General features: G+C 42.7%; 1 pseudogene; it reads left to right on the forward strand.

Annotated features, from left to right (window-relative positions):
• Nucleotides 1–5,332: 5,332 nt before the first annotated feature.
• On the forward strand, nt 5,333–12,904 carry LOC121583543 (annotated as a pseudogene).
• The last annotated feature ends 182 nt before the right edge of the window (nt 12,905–13,086 follow it).

A 13,086-nucleotide genomic window follows, 5' to 3' on the forward strand; every position in this document is an offset into this window, starting at 1 on the left:
ATGATTTGTGTAACTACTGTCCTGAGAGTTCAGAGAGCATCAGATCCCCTCTGATATTTAATATGATGATTGCATGAGGTTGGCCCCTGCCCTGAAACACATTGATGTAAAAGGCTTTATAAATGCACGGTTTGATGAAAGTACAGATACAGCTGTTTCTGTTTAAAAGCAACGTGTACGGAAGGACCGGATTTAGTGAGACACATTTCCAAACGGAACATTCTGAATTAAACATTTCCCACACGGACTGTTTTTAGTGATGTGCACTTGTTTGTTTTGAATCCGATCCCGACTTGCAGCAGAAAGGAAGAAGCGAAGCGAGGCCCAACTGAGCCCAAAATCTGTCTTCTCCAGCAGGTGGCGTTGTTTTGTTTCTTTCGTTCACCAAGCGAGTGTTTGTATGAGTTCAATGAGTGTCGAATTTGGTCAAACAAAAAATTGAATGGCTTATTTGCTACGTGAAGTTAATTTGATTGAATAATACTTTGTGAAAAAACATAGGAGTTGTCTCGAGATTGCTATGCATATTCATGACATGAGGCTAGTAGCATAGTGTCTCTCCATTGAATACAGCCTTTTGACGTCAACAACCCTCATCGAATATTCAAAAATTATTAAAATAATGAGATGTATCCACCAATCCAAAGAGAGGAATATGGAGCTTAACAGCCTGCCATGCAGTGGCGACCCCTCATTCAGGGCAGGAGGGGCAGAGCCCCACCTGTTTTGAGCCCCACCATTTTAACTTTATTTTGGGGGGTTGCCTGTTTTGCATGTTATTTTGTCATTAATATGTGTCATATATCAGTTTGCAAACAATGTAAAAATAATAATTATGTTAATAAAGCTGCATACAAACTTGGTCTCTTTTCTGCTTTCTTGAGTAAGGCAGCTCCAAAATGCAGGTGTTTCAGCCTAGCTCAGTGCTTTCTGTGGTGGTGGAGCAGCCAGCGGAAAATACGGAGCGTAGGGGTTGGTAATGTTCTCTAGTTGCACCGTGATTGGCTCAGTGTTCTGTCACTCGTGGGGACACTATGTCACCACCAAATCTAAGGGTAGAGCTTAAATTCTAGCCCCTTGGGTGCTGCCATAGAGTTACATTAGAAGTGCTCATCCAAGCAGGCTCAAGGTCATTGGCCACAGATAAAATGATGTGGTTATATCTATAGTAGCTTTAATTGGACTGATCAGGTCAACATCATACTTTCAAAATCTTAGCTAGCAGTCATCATCATGAATCAAGTCAACAATCTACTGGCAAATCCTTTTTAATCCTTGTCATATGAAGAGAAATAATGAAGTGAAATTATAGATCAAACGTATCGGTGCTCATCGGCCATTGAACATAAACATTACACAACAAGTTGGAAATCGCAAATTCAACAATGATCGGTTTGGAAGAAATCAGTGGCTAACTGCAAGCATTGCAAAGCAATCTCTAGCCTGCTATTCAGTGGAGTGGATGTGTGGTCCAAACTCTGGGTTTAAGGGTCTCTTTTCCAAGTTGAAAAGGATAAACATTCAACATTGGCCATGCTGTCAATCCAGCATTACATTTACATTTACGTCATTTAGCAGACACTCTTATCCAGAGCGACTTACAAATAGGTGCATTCACCTTATAGCCAGTGGGATCACCACTTTACAATGTTTTTTTTTTGGGGGGGTTGGGGGTTTGGGTTGGGGTAAGGGGGGGTAGAAGGATTACTTTATCCTATCCCAGGTATTCCTTAAAGAGGTGGGGTTTCAAATGTCTCCGGAAGGTGGTGAGTGACTCCACTGTCCTGGCGTCGTGAGGGAGCTTGTTCCACCATTGGGGTGCCAGAGCAGCGAACAGTTTTGACTGGGCTGAGCGGGAACTATGCTTCCGCAGAGGTAGGGGAGCCAGCAGGCCAGAGGTGGATGAACGCAATGCCCTCGTTTGGGTGTAGGGACTGATCAGAGCCTGAAGGTACGGAGGTGCCGTTCCCCTCACAGCTCCATAGGCAAGCACCATGGTCTTGTAGCAGATGCGAGCTTCAACTGGAAGCCAGTGGAGTGTGCGGAGGAGCGGGGTGACATGAGAGAACTTGGGAAGGTTGAACACCAGACGGGCTGCGGCATTCTGGATGAGTTGTAGGGGTTTAATGGCACAGGCAGGGAGCCCAGCCAACAGCGAGTTGCAGTAATCCAGACGGGAGATGACAAGTGCCTGGATTAGGACCTGTGCCGCTTCCTGTGTAAGGCAGGGTCGTACTCTCCGAATGTTGTAGAGCATGAACCTACAGGATCGGGTCACCGCCTTGATGTTAGCGGAGAACGACAGGGTGTTGTCCAGGGTCACGCCAAGGCTCTTCGCACTCTGGGAGGAGGACACAACGGAGTTTAAGCATGACTTCTGTCACGCTCAAAACAACTGGAAACTCGGAACTGGGAAATCTGACTTCAGTGAGGTCAAGACAACTGGGAACTCGGGGAAAAAAACAAGCTCAGACTGGGAAAACAAGTTTTGAACAGTCATCCAACTCAGAATTGTAAATCGGGAACTCGGGCCTCTTTCTAGAGCTCCGATCTGAAGATCACTGACATCATGAATCGACCTTGTTTTTTTCAGAGTTCCCAGTTGTCTTTAAAGCACCATAAATCCAGAGAATACCAGACGTTGATGACAAAATTTGCCCACGAAGGACCGCCACACCACCTTCCTGTTCAAGTGAGCACAGTACAACAAGGTGAGTCCAAAAATGTGTTGTATGCTGCTGCATAAATTATGTAATATGCCAGGGAGATATGTACAGTGGGGAAAAAAAGTATTTAGTCAGCCACCAATTGTGCAAGTTCTCCCACTTAAAAAGATGAGAGAGGCCTGTAATTTTCATCATAGGTACACGTCAACTATGACAGACAAATTTAGAAAAAAAATCCAGAAAATCACATTGTAGGATTTTTAATGAATTTATTTGCAAATTATGGTGGAAAATAAGTATTTGGTCACCTACAAACAAGCAAGATTTCTGTCTCTCACAGACCTGTAACTTCTTATTTAAGAGGCTCCTCTGTCCTACACTCGCTACCTGTATTAATGGCACCTGTTTGAACTTGTTATCAGTATAAAAGACACCTGTCCACAACCTCAAACAGTCACACTCCAAACTCCACTATGGCCAAGACCAAATAGCTGTCAAAGGACACCAGAAACAAAGTTGTAGACCTGCACCAGGCTGGGAAGACTGAATCTGCAATAGGTAAGCAGCTTGGTTTGAAGAAATCAACTGTGGGAGCAATTATTAGGAAATGGAAGACATACAAGACCACTGATAATCTCCCTCGATCTGGGACTCCACGCAAGATCTCACCCCGTGGGGTCAAAATGATCACAAGAACGGTGAGCAAAAATCCCAGAACCACACGGGGGACCTAGTGAATGACCTGCAGAGAGCTGGGACCCAAGTAACAAAGCCGACCATCAGTAACACACTACGACGCCAGGGACTCAAATCCTGCAGTGCGAGACGTGTCCCCCTGCTTAAGCCAGTACATGTCCAGGCCTGTCTGAAGTTTGCTAGAGTGCATTTGGATGATCCAGAAGAGGATTGGGAGAATGTCATATGGTCCGATGAAACCAAAATAGAACTTTTTGGTAAAAACTCAACTCGTCGTGTTTGGAGGACAAAGAATGCTGAGTTGCATCCAATGAACACCATACCTACTGTGAAGCATGGGGGTGGAAACATCATGCTTTGGGCCTGTTTTTCTGCAAAGGGACCAGGACGACTGATCCGTGTAAAGGAAAGAATGAATGGGGCCATGTATCGTGAGATTTTGAGTGAAAACCTCCTTCCATCAGCAAGGGCATTGAAGATGAAACGTGGCTGGGTCTTTCAGCATGACAATGATCACAAACACACCGCCTGGGCAACGAAGGAGTGGCTTCGTAAGAAGCATTTCAAGGTCCTGGAGTGACCTAGCCAGTCTCCAGATCTCAACACCATAGAAAATCTTTGGAGGGAGTTGAAAGTCCGTGTTGCCCAGCGACAGCCCCAAAACATCACTGCTATAGAGGAGATCTGCATGGAGGAATGGGCCAAAATACCATCAACAGTGTGTTGAAAACCTTGTGAAGACTTACAGAAAACGTTTGACCAATCATTGCCAACAAAGGGTATATAACAAAGTATTGAGAAACTTTTGTTATTGACCAAATACTTATTTTCCACCATAATTTGCAAATTAATTCATTAAAAATCCTACAATGTGATTTTCTGGATTTTTTTTCCTCATTTTGTCTGTCATAGTTGACGTGTACCTATGATGAAAATTACAGGCCTCTCTCATCTTTTTAAGTGGGAGAACTTGCACAATTGGTGGCTGACTAAATACTTTTTTTCCCCACTGTATACTGTAGCTAAGAAAGTAACACTAAGTGTATGTTGTGTAGTAAGCTGTTAGTAGCCCATGTGCCTCACCCTAATAATTTGGTCCCTTTTCCCCTCTTAATTTCACCTACTGTTCTGACTTTGTGGTGCCTGTTTTAGAGGAATGTAATCATCGAATATTGTAAGAGCTTTCATTGTCTGTTTATATTCCCCCTTTATTATCCTACGGTTCTGACTTGGTGTACAGGGAGAATACTGTAAGAACGGCCCATGTTCTGAGTTCTGTCACTATACATTTCAAAAGTGCTGAACAAATAGTTATATTGACTACGTCCGTCCAAGCTCGCTACTAATGTCTTAATTGAAACTACAGATTGCCTCTTATCCGCTTGTCGTCCCCTTATGCCATAGTTTGTACATCTCAATTGTCAGTAGAAAACACATTTGTTTAAGCAAGTCAGCCATATCAGCTATGTCTTTTTAAAAGGCAGTAAATGAGGCTGAATGAACTGTTTCGCTGCCAGACAAGGCTCCGCTGATAGCCAGGTGTAGCAGTGGTAAGGTGTGAAACTGCTGTTGGGACAGCTTTATGTAGGCCCTAACAGTTTGTGGGCACCGTTTGTCACCATTATAGTGCAATTAATGTATTGTTTAGTGTTGTGGCTTTGCTTGCATGCATCAACCAAAGCATTTTTTTAGTTTGCTCCACCAAGATTTACATGCTAAAATCGCCACTGCCACCGAGACGCTTTGTGGATGACTTCCAATGTTAGGGCGGAGTATCTTGTTAGTATATCCATAATCTTTGCTTGCAGCAACGACTCGTGAGTAATGACCATGGCCCACCTAAAAATAATCTGTATATCTAACAAATATACATTCTCAGATACGTGATTACATTCTGTGAAGGTTATTAATTGTTAATTTTTTATAGCTATTTGTTTCTGTCGCCACATTGATTAGTGTCAGAGAGAGTAATGAATCACTGGAGTCCAGTGCCAAAAGTCTACGACCGTCACCTTCGCAAGGCAGGCAGCATCGATGGCACCGACGTGGAGCCGCATGACCAGGCCATCTGGAGGGTCATGGTCGCCCCCTACAAACCCAACAAAGACTTGGTGTGGGACCTGCTCTGTTCATGGCCTGCTTGAACCCTCAAACAACGGAGGAGAAGCTGAATTAAGTGTTCTCTAAATACGGGGACATGCACCTGGTGAGGGACAGAGTGACTAGGTTCTCAAAGGGCTATGCCTTCGATGAATACAAAGAGGAGCGGTCCGTGGTCAGGGCAAGTCGAGACGCCAACAAACTAGTGGTGGACCAAAGTGAATTGTTTGTGGACTTCGGGCAGGAGAAGACCCCGAAGGGATGGATAGCTCATCGGCTGGGCAGATGGGCAGGGGGGCAAGAAGGAGTCTGGTCAGATGCAGTTCGGTGGGAAGGACAGACCCTTCCGCAAACCCATCATACCTTCCTGCCACCATGAATTAGGAATGGGGTGGGAGAGAGAAGGAGGAGAGAGGGAGGAGCGCTATACAGAGATAGGGACAGAGATAGGTCCTCGAGCTGTGAGAGAGCGCCAGAACTGGACAAGAACCCAACATTCTCAGCTCACAGGGGGACAAACCTACCTGGAGGTAACGGCATTCCCTACCAAATATGCCCCCCTAGGCACAACTACGACAAAACAACTATCAAAAATAGGTCACAACTCTTGCAACTCTGTCGCACGCTGAGTCTGTACAGTCAATGGTAGGCTTCGAGGGGACAGCTCATCCCTTGGCAGTAATACTGTAGATTACATTATCATAGACCTCAACCCAGAGTCTCTCAGAGTATTCACAGTCACTTATAATCAGTGTTATAACACATAAGTGTATTATAAGGCATTATGAAGCTTATTATAATAATTATAATATGTACTTCATAGGAACTGTTACCCTTTATATATTCTAACAACTCATATTTGTTAGATTTATTCCAAATGAAGGGCCCTAACCTAGAAACTAAAATATTTGTCTCCCTCTCCATGTTGAACGCAGTTCTCTCTCTATTACATTTACATTTTTACATTTTAGTCATTTAGCAGACGCTCTTATCCAGAGCGACTTACAGTTAGTGAATACATTTTTTTTTTTTTATACTGGCCCCCCGTGGGAATCGAACCCACAACCCTGGCGTTGCAAACGCCATGCTCTATCAACTGAGCTACATCCCTGTGATCTGACACCCCTATCAGATCACAGCAAAATCACAGGGTACTTGAACAGAGCAATTATCAATCATGAGGCATCAAAGCCGAACAAACTGCATATTATTAAGAACAAAATGCATACTAATAAGAAATGCTATAGATGGAAGGAAACTAGTTTAGAAACATACCAACAACAAATCCAATCCCTTTTAGACAGTTGTTTGATTGGACAGGTGTGTGGACAGGTGTCTTTTATACAGGTAACGAGTTCAAACAGGTGCAGTTAATACAGGTAATGAGTGGAGAACAGGAGGGCTTCTTAAAGAAAAACTAACAGGTCTGTGAGAGACGGAATTCTTACTGGTTGGTAGGTGATCAAATACTTATGTCATGCAATAAAATGCAAATTAATTACATACAATGTGATTTTCTGGATTTTTGTTTTAGATTCCGTCTCTCACAGTTGAAGTGTACCTATGATAAAAATTACAGACCTCTACATGCTTTGTAAGTAGGAAAACCTGCAAAATCGGCAGTGTATCAAATACTTGTTCTCTCCACTGTACATGATCAACTACAAATCTTACAATCAGCTATTGAAGATTACCAGAACCCACTGGATTCTCCAGTTACATTGAATGAACTACAGGACAAAATACAAACCCTTCAACCCAAAAAGGCCTGTGGTGTTGATGGTATGCTAAATTAAATTATAAAACATACAGACCACAAATTCCAATTGGCTATATTTAAACTCTTTAACATCATCCTAAACTCTGGCATCTTCCCCAATATTTGGAACCAAGGACTGATCACCCCAATCCACAAAAGCGGAGACAAATTTGACCCCAATAATTACGGTGGAGTATCCTCTGCAGTATCATCAACAGCAGATTTCCTCATTGAAAACAATGTCCTGAGCAAATGTCAAATTGGCTTCTTACAAAAATACCATACGACAAACCACGTATACACCCTGCACAAACAAACAAAACAAAACAAAACAAAAGCAGTCTTCTCATGCTTCGTTGATTTCAAAAAAGCTTTTGACTCAATTTGCCATTAGGGTCTGCTATACAAATTGATAGAAAGCAGTGTTGGGGGAAAAACATATGACATAAAATCAATGTACACAAACAACAAATGTGCAGTTAAAATTGGCAATAAACACACAGATTTCTTTCCTCAGGGCTGTGGGATGAGAGAGGGATGCAGCTTGAGCCCCACCCTCTTCAACGTATATATCAATTAATTGGTGAGGGCACTAGAACAGTCTGCATCACCTGACTTCACCCTACTGGACTCGGAAATCAAATGTCTACTGTTTGCAGATTATCTGGTGTTTCTGTCCCCAACCAAGGAGGGCCAACAGCAGCACCTAGATCTTCTACACAGATTCTGTCAGACTTGGGCCCTGACAGTGAATCTCTGTAAGACAAAAAATAACGGTGTTCCAAAAAAGGTCACGTAGCCAGGACCACAAATACAAATTCCATCTCGACACCGTTGCCCTAGAGCACACAAAGAACTATACCTACCTCGGCTTAAACATCAACACCACAGGTAACTTCCACAAGACTGTGAACGATCTAAGAGACATGGCAAGAGACATGGCCTTCTATGTCATCAAAAGGAACATAAAACTCAACATCCCAATTAGGATCTGGCTAAAAGTACTTCAATTGGTTATAGAACCCATTGCCCTCTATGGTTTTGAGGTATGTGGTCCACTCACCAACCAACAATTCCCAAAATGGGACAAACACCCAATTGAGACTGCATGCAGAATTATGCAAAAATATACTTAGTGGACAACGCAAATCCCAAAACAATGCATGCAGAGCAGAATTAGGACTATACCCGCTAGTTATCAAAGTCCAGAAAATAGCTATTAAATTCTACAACCACCTAAAAGGAAGCGATGCCCACACATTCCACCACAAAGCCCTCACCTACATAGAGATGAACCTAGAGAAGAGTCCCCTCAGCCAGCTGGTTCTGGGGCTCTTTTCACAAACACAAACAGACCCCACAGAGCCCCAGGACAGCAACACAATTAGACCCAACAAAATTATGAGAAAGCAAAAGAGAACTATTTGACACACTGGAAAGAATCAACCAAAAAACAGAGCAAATTGGAATGCCGTCTAGCCCTAAACAGAGAGTACACAGTGGCAGAATAACTAACCACCGTGACTGACCCAAAATTAAGAAAATCTATGTACAGACTCAGTGAGCATAGCCTTGCTATAGAGAGAGGCCGCCATAGGCAGACCTGGCTCTCGAGAGAAGACAGGCTATATGCCCACTGCCCACAAAATGAGATGGAAACTGAGCTGCACTTCCTAACCTCCTGCTGAATGTATGACCACATTATTTCCCACAGATCACACAGACCCACAAAGAATTTGAAAATTGCTAAAACACTAGCTGATAATATAACATTTGACATGTATCTTTTTTAAACCTTTTTGAGTCCAATATTTACAGTTACATTTGACTATTATTTTGTTGATGTTGTTTCGTGTCCTCTCTATTGTGTTTATTGTTTATTCCACTTGCTTTGGCAATGTAAACGCATGTTTCCCATGCCAATAAATCCCCTCGGAATTGAATTGAGAGACTGAGTGGGGGAGTAGAGGAAGGAGATGACCGAGATGGAGAAAGGGAGTACCACCAAGAGAGGTGGAATAGGAGTTACGAGAGGGAGTGGGCGAGAGAGAGGGAGTCGGCGAGAGAGAGGGAGTCGGCGAGAGAGAGGAACCCCCCCTCCCCCACAAAAAAAAAGGGTGGTTGTCCCACTGGCTATCCTAAGTTGAATGCACCAATTTGTAAGTCGCTCTGGATAAGAGCATCTGCTAAATGACTTAAATGTCAAATGTAAAACATGGTTTAATGTGCCAGTAAATCAGCAATCTACTTTTTTGTTTTTTCAAATTGACGCCGATTTGGAGCTAGATTTGGGATTATTTATACTGCGCTAATGCCGATACAAATTGCCGCCCGGGCGCCAGTATAGGCGTGTTTTTCACCCGGTGAAAGTTGATTGCATTTGTTTTGGAACCGGGCTGCCCCATTCAAAGCCCAGGGCGAAGTCGGCTCAAAACTGTTGTCTTACTTCTACACATACTTTTTTTATAAAATACTGGATAGCATTGATGCAATTAATAAAGTTTATTTTTATGTTTTTGAAGTAACCTCCCGAGTGGCGCAGTGGTCTAAGGCACTGCATCGCAGTGCTAGCTGTGCCACTAGAGATCCTGGTTCGAATCCAGGCTCTGCTGTAGCCGGCCGCAACCGGGAGACCAACGGGGCGGCGCACAATTGGCCCAGCGTCGTCCAGGGTAGGGGAGGGGATGGCCGGCAGGGAGGTAGCTCAGTTGGTAGAGCATGGCGGTTGCAACGCCAGGGTTGTGGGTTCGATTCCCACGGGGGGCCAGTATGAAAATAAAAAAGAATGATGTATGCATTAACTGTAAGTCGCTCTGGATAAGAGCATCTGCTAAATAACGTAAATGTAAAGTACGGGGGGCCAGTATGAAACAAAAAAAATGTATGCACTCACTAAACTGTAAGTCGCTCTGGATAAGAGCGTCTGCTAAAAGACTAAATTGTAAATGTAAGAAAGTTGACATGAAACATTTGGCAATCACAATGTTTATTGACAGGTCATATTTGAATAAAAGGCAACAAGCTGTATGAAGACAATCTGAAATCCTTACAATAGAAATCTACCAGGTGTGAAGGGGGTCCATGAAGTTTGTGGCAAAAGAGGGATGTCTTGGTGACACATCTGCCCATGTTCAAATAAAAATACTGTACTATTTATTTCCCTTTATGTGTAGATGTTGCCACCAGCAGACAATATATAATTTCTCTCGACTATCAATCCCTTTTGTCACAATAAGCGTTGCCCTAGTTTTGCACCTTAATTTAGTCTCTTGCATCATAAAATAAATTATTCAACAGTTCTTCAGTCATAGTAATAGTATCAATGTTCTCATAGTGAGGCTGAAGCATCATGTCTGACTGCCGGAGTCAAAACTACTCCTCAGGATCCAAAACCTCCCTCGTCCACACTGACCATTTTGCTTCTCACAAACCATCTTGCAGCCATAGCACAGAGTTTGGCAAACTGTCCTCCATGTTTGAACCAAATATTCCACAACAACATTGTAATTTGAGTGTTGTTTGTCTTGTGACGTTTGGTTCCAACATGGCACCCATTCAAAAGTTATATATAAATTGTATATATCAAACACAGTTTGCCAAACTTGGATATCTTTGTCACTTTTGCTTCATATGTACACCACTTGGCTAGTCCTGAAAGCAGCATAAAATGCCTGAAAACAAAAAAGCAGCAGCAAGTAGCATTTAGTTAAATTCATTAAAAACTAAAATACTATTTCCATAAGACATTGTAAAACTATAACTTTCTGTGCTTCATTCACCATTTGAAAAATATAAAACCTCTAAATTGGGCATTTTGTTCTAAAAAGGCTTCCCAAACTTCTACCAACAGTATGTATTTGACAGAGCATGTTGTTGGTGAAGCAAAAGGGTTGTATTAAGAATAGGGTTTCAATAACAACCAACCATCTAGTTTGATCATGCAGTCAAGGAATAGGCAGGATGTTCCAGATGTGCAATAAAAAAATCCCACCTCAACACCCAGTAACACATATTTTTAATTTATGTGCAATGTCAATCTGTTAAAAAAAAGCCACCACAAACTGTATGTTCACACATCTTTTAGCCAATGCTGGTGAGGGGCCTAGCCACAGCACACCCTAGCTGCCTCTGAGGTCATGACTGGTCTAGCTCAAGGTCAAGGGGGTAGAAAGATGAATCGGTGTCTAACACATCTGGGTCCGTATTCGGTTTCTTTACTGGACTTAACTCTCCTCCTCCTTCTCTAAAACGTGTGACTCATGATTCTCTATCTGGAGTGTCTCATGTGGTTCCTCCATCTCACTCGCCTCTCACCTCTCAACCATACTTTCTATACTTTCCACAAACCTACCAAGCCTGACTCTGTCTCCCTCACACACCTACTGCCAGTTCTAACACAAAGGGAACCGCTCTGTGCATCTGTCAATTCTCGTGGGTTTCACTTTTGGATAAATAAAGGCTTTACGGAGGTTTTCCGTTTTTTTGTTTGTTTTTCAGAAGTCAAACTGAATCTGCTCCGCTTCACCCTCAACTCTGTCACTTAGAAGCAGCAATGTCATACAATCACACTATACTGCAGCAGGCAGTAATGTTACTGGAATAGTGGAGGCAGCTCCTGTTTTCTTTGCGACTTGCGGTAACTCTCCGTGGTTCTAAATCAATAGTTGTTTAGTAGGCCGAAAATGTCGGAAACATTAACTTGCTTGACCATGCTGTAGGTCATGTAACTGTTTGCTACATGCAATATGTTTTGTGGACTTCACCGGACAGAGGTTGCTCTCTGGTTTTGTGATGAAACAAAGGTGTGGTTGAATTTATTCTGCCACTGTGTCTTCTTATTGTCTCGGCCTTTAGGCCTATATATCACGGTCACAAGGCATATGAACTAACAGGTTATAGAGCAAACAACGCAATTATCACAACACATAGGTTGTAGTATGGGAAATAATTCTGTCTTGGCTTCTGCAGTGATTTTACCCACGCACCGTTACCGCACACTAACCACAGTCCCAAGGCAAGGAGTTTACTGACAAAGGTGGTTATGTTACACTACTCTAGATGCTGGGTGAATGACTGAATTACTCTGTCACTTAGAGCCGATGTGCTGTGCTCAGCTGTACTGTGAAATAAGCTGACCATTGCGATGCCTTTAGGGACAGTTCAAAATGTATTTGCACATCCTCCCCCCTCAGAAAATTAACTAAAAAAGAATGATTACCACCATAAATAACAATAACTGTAGCAACCCTGTGTTTATAAACATGGATATTGACTTGACCACTTCAGCATGGTTTTGTGGCACAGTCGATGCCACGCAGGGCTACAGGCCAGAAGGTTGAGGGTTCACAAGCTCACTCTCCCTGCCTGACTCGATCAGAGCCGGCTGCAGACAATGATCAGCTAGGGGGAATCAGATTTTCAATATTTTGATGCTATATTTATAATTATATATAATATATGCAACAAATTTGCATATGGTTTGCTTTTTCAACACCAAAATCAAATAGAGTATGTAAATCTCGACAAACTGAAAATACATCCCATCCTATTCAGTGTCGGTGGCTTGGCTTGACAATCTCCGAATGTCATGAAACTTTTTGGTGTTTTGTAACAGATCAAATGGCCGGTGCAGTTTGGACGCTGGAATTATATTAGAGTGGAGTGGATGAACATGCGCAGGTAGCCTACAGGAGACTTTTGAAGTAGCCTAATCAGATTAAAACATTGTGACTGGTTGTGTTTATGCCACACATAAAAGGTAATACATTTAAAAAGTTAAATTACAAATATTTAGCCTATATTGAAGCGTTCGAGGAATAGCTGCTCGGATCGGAAAGGAGGCAGAACGCACGTTAAACTTTCCTG

This window comes from Coregonus clupeaformis, chromosome 15 (genome assembly GCF_020615455.1).
Source record: "Coregonus clupeaformis isolate EN_2021a chromosome 15, ASM2061545v1, whole genome shotgun sequence".
Classification (NCBI taxonomy): domain Eukaryota; kingdom Metazoa; phylum Chordata; class Actinopteri; order Salmoniformes; family Salmonidae; genus Coregonus; species Coregonus clupeaformis.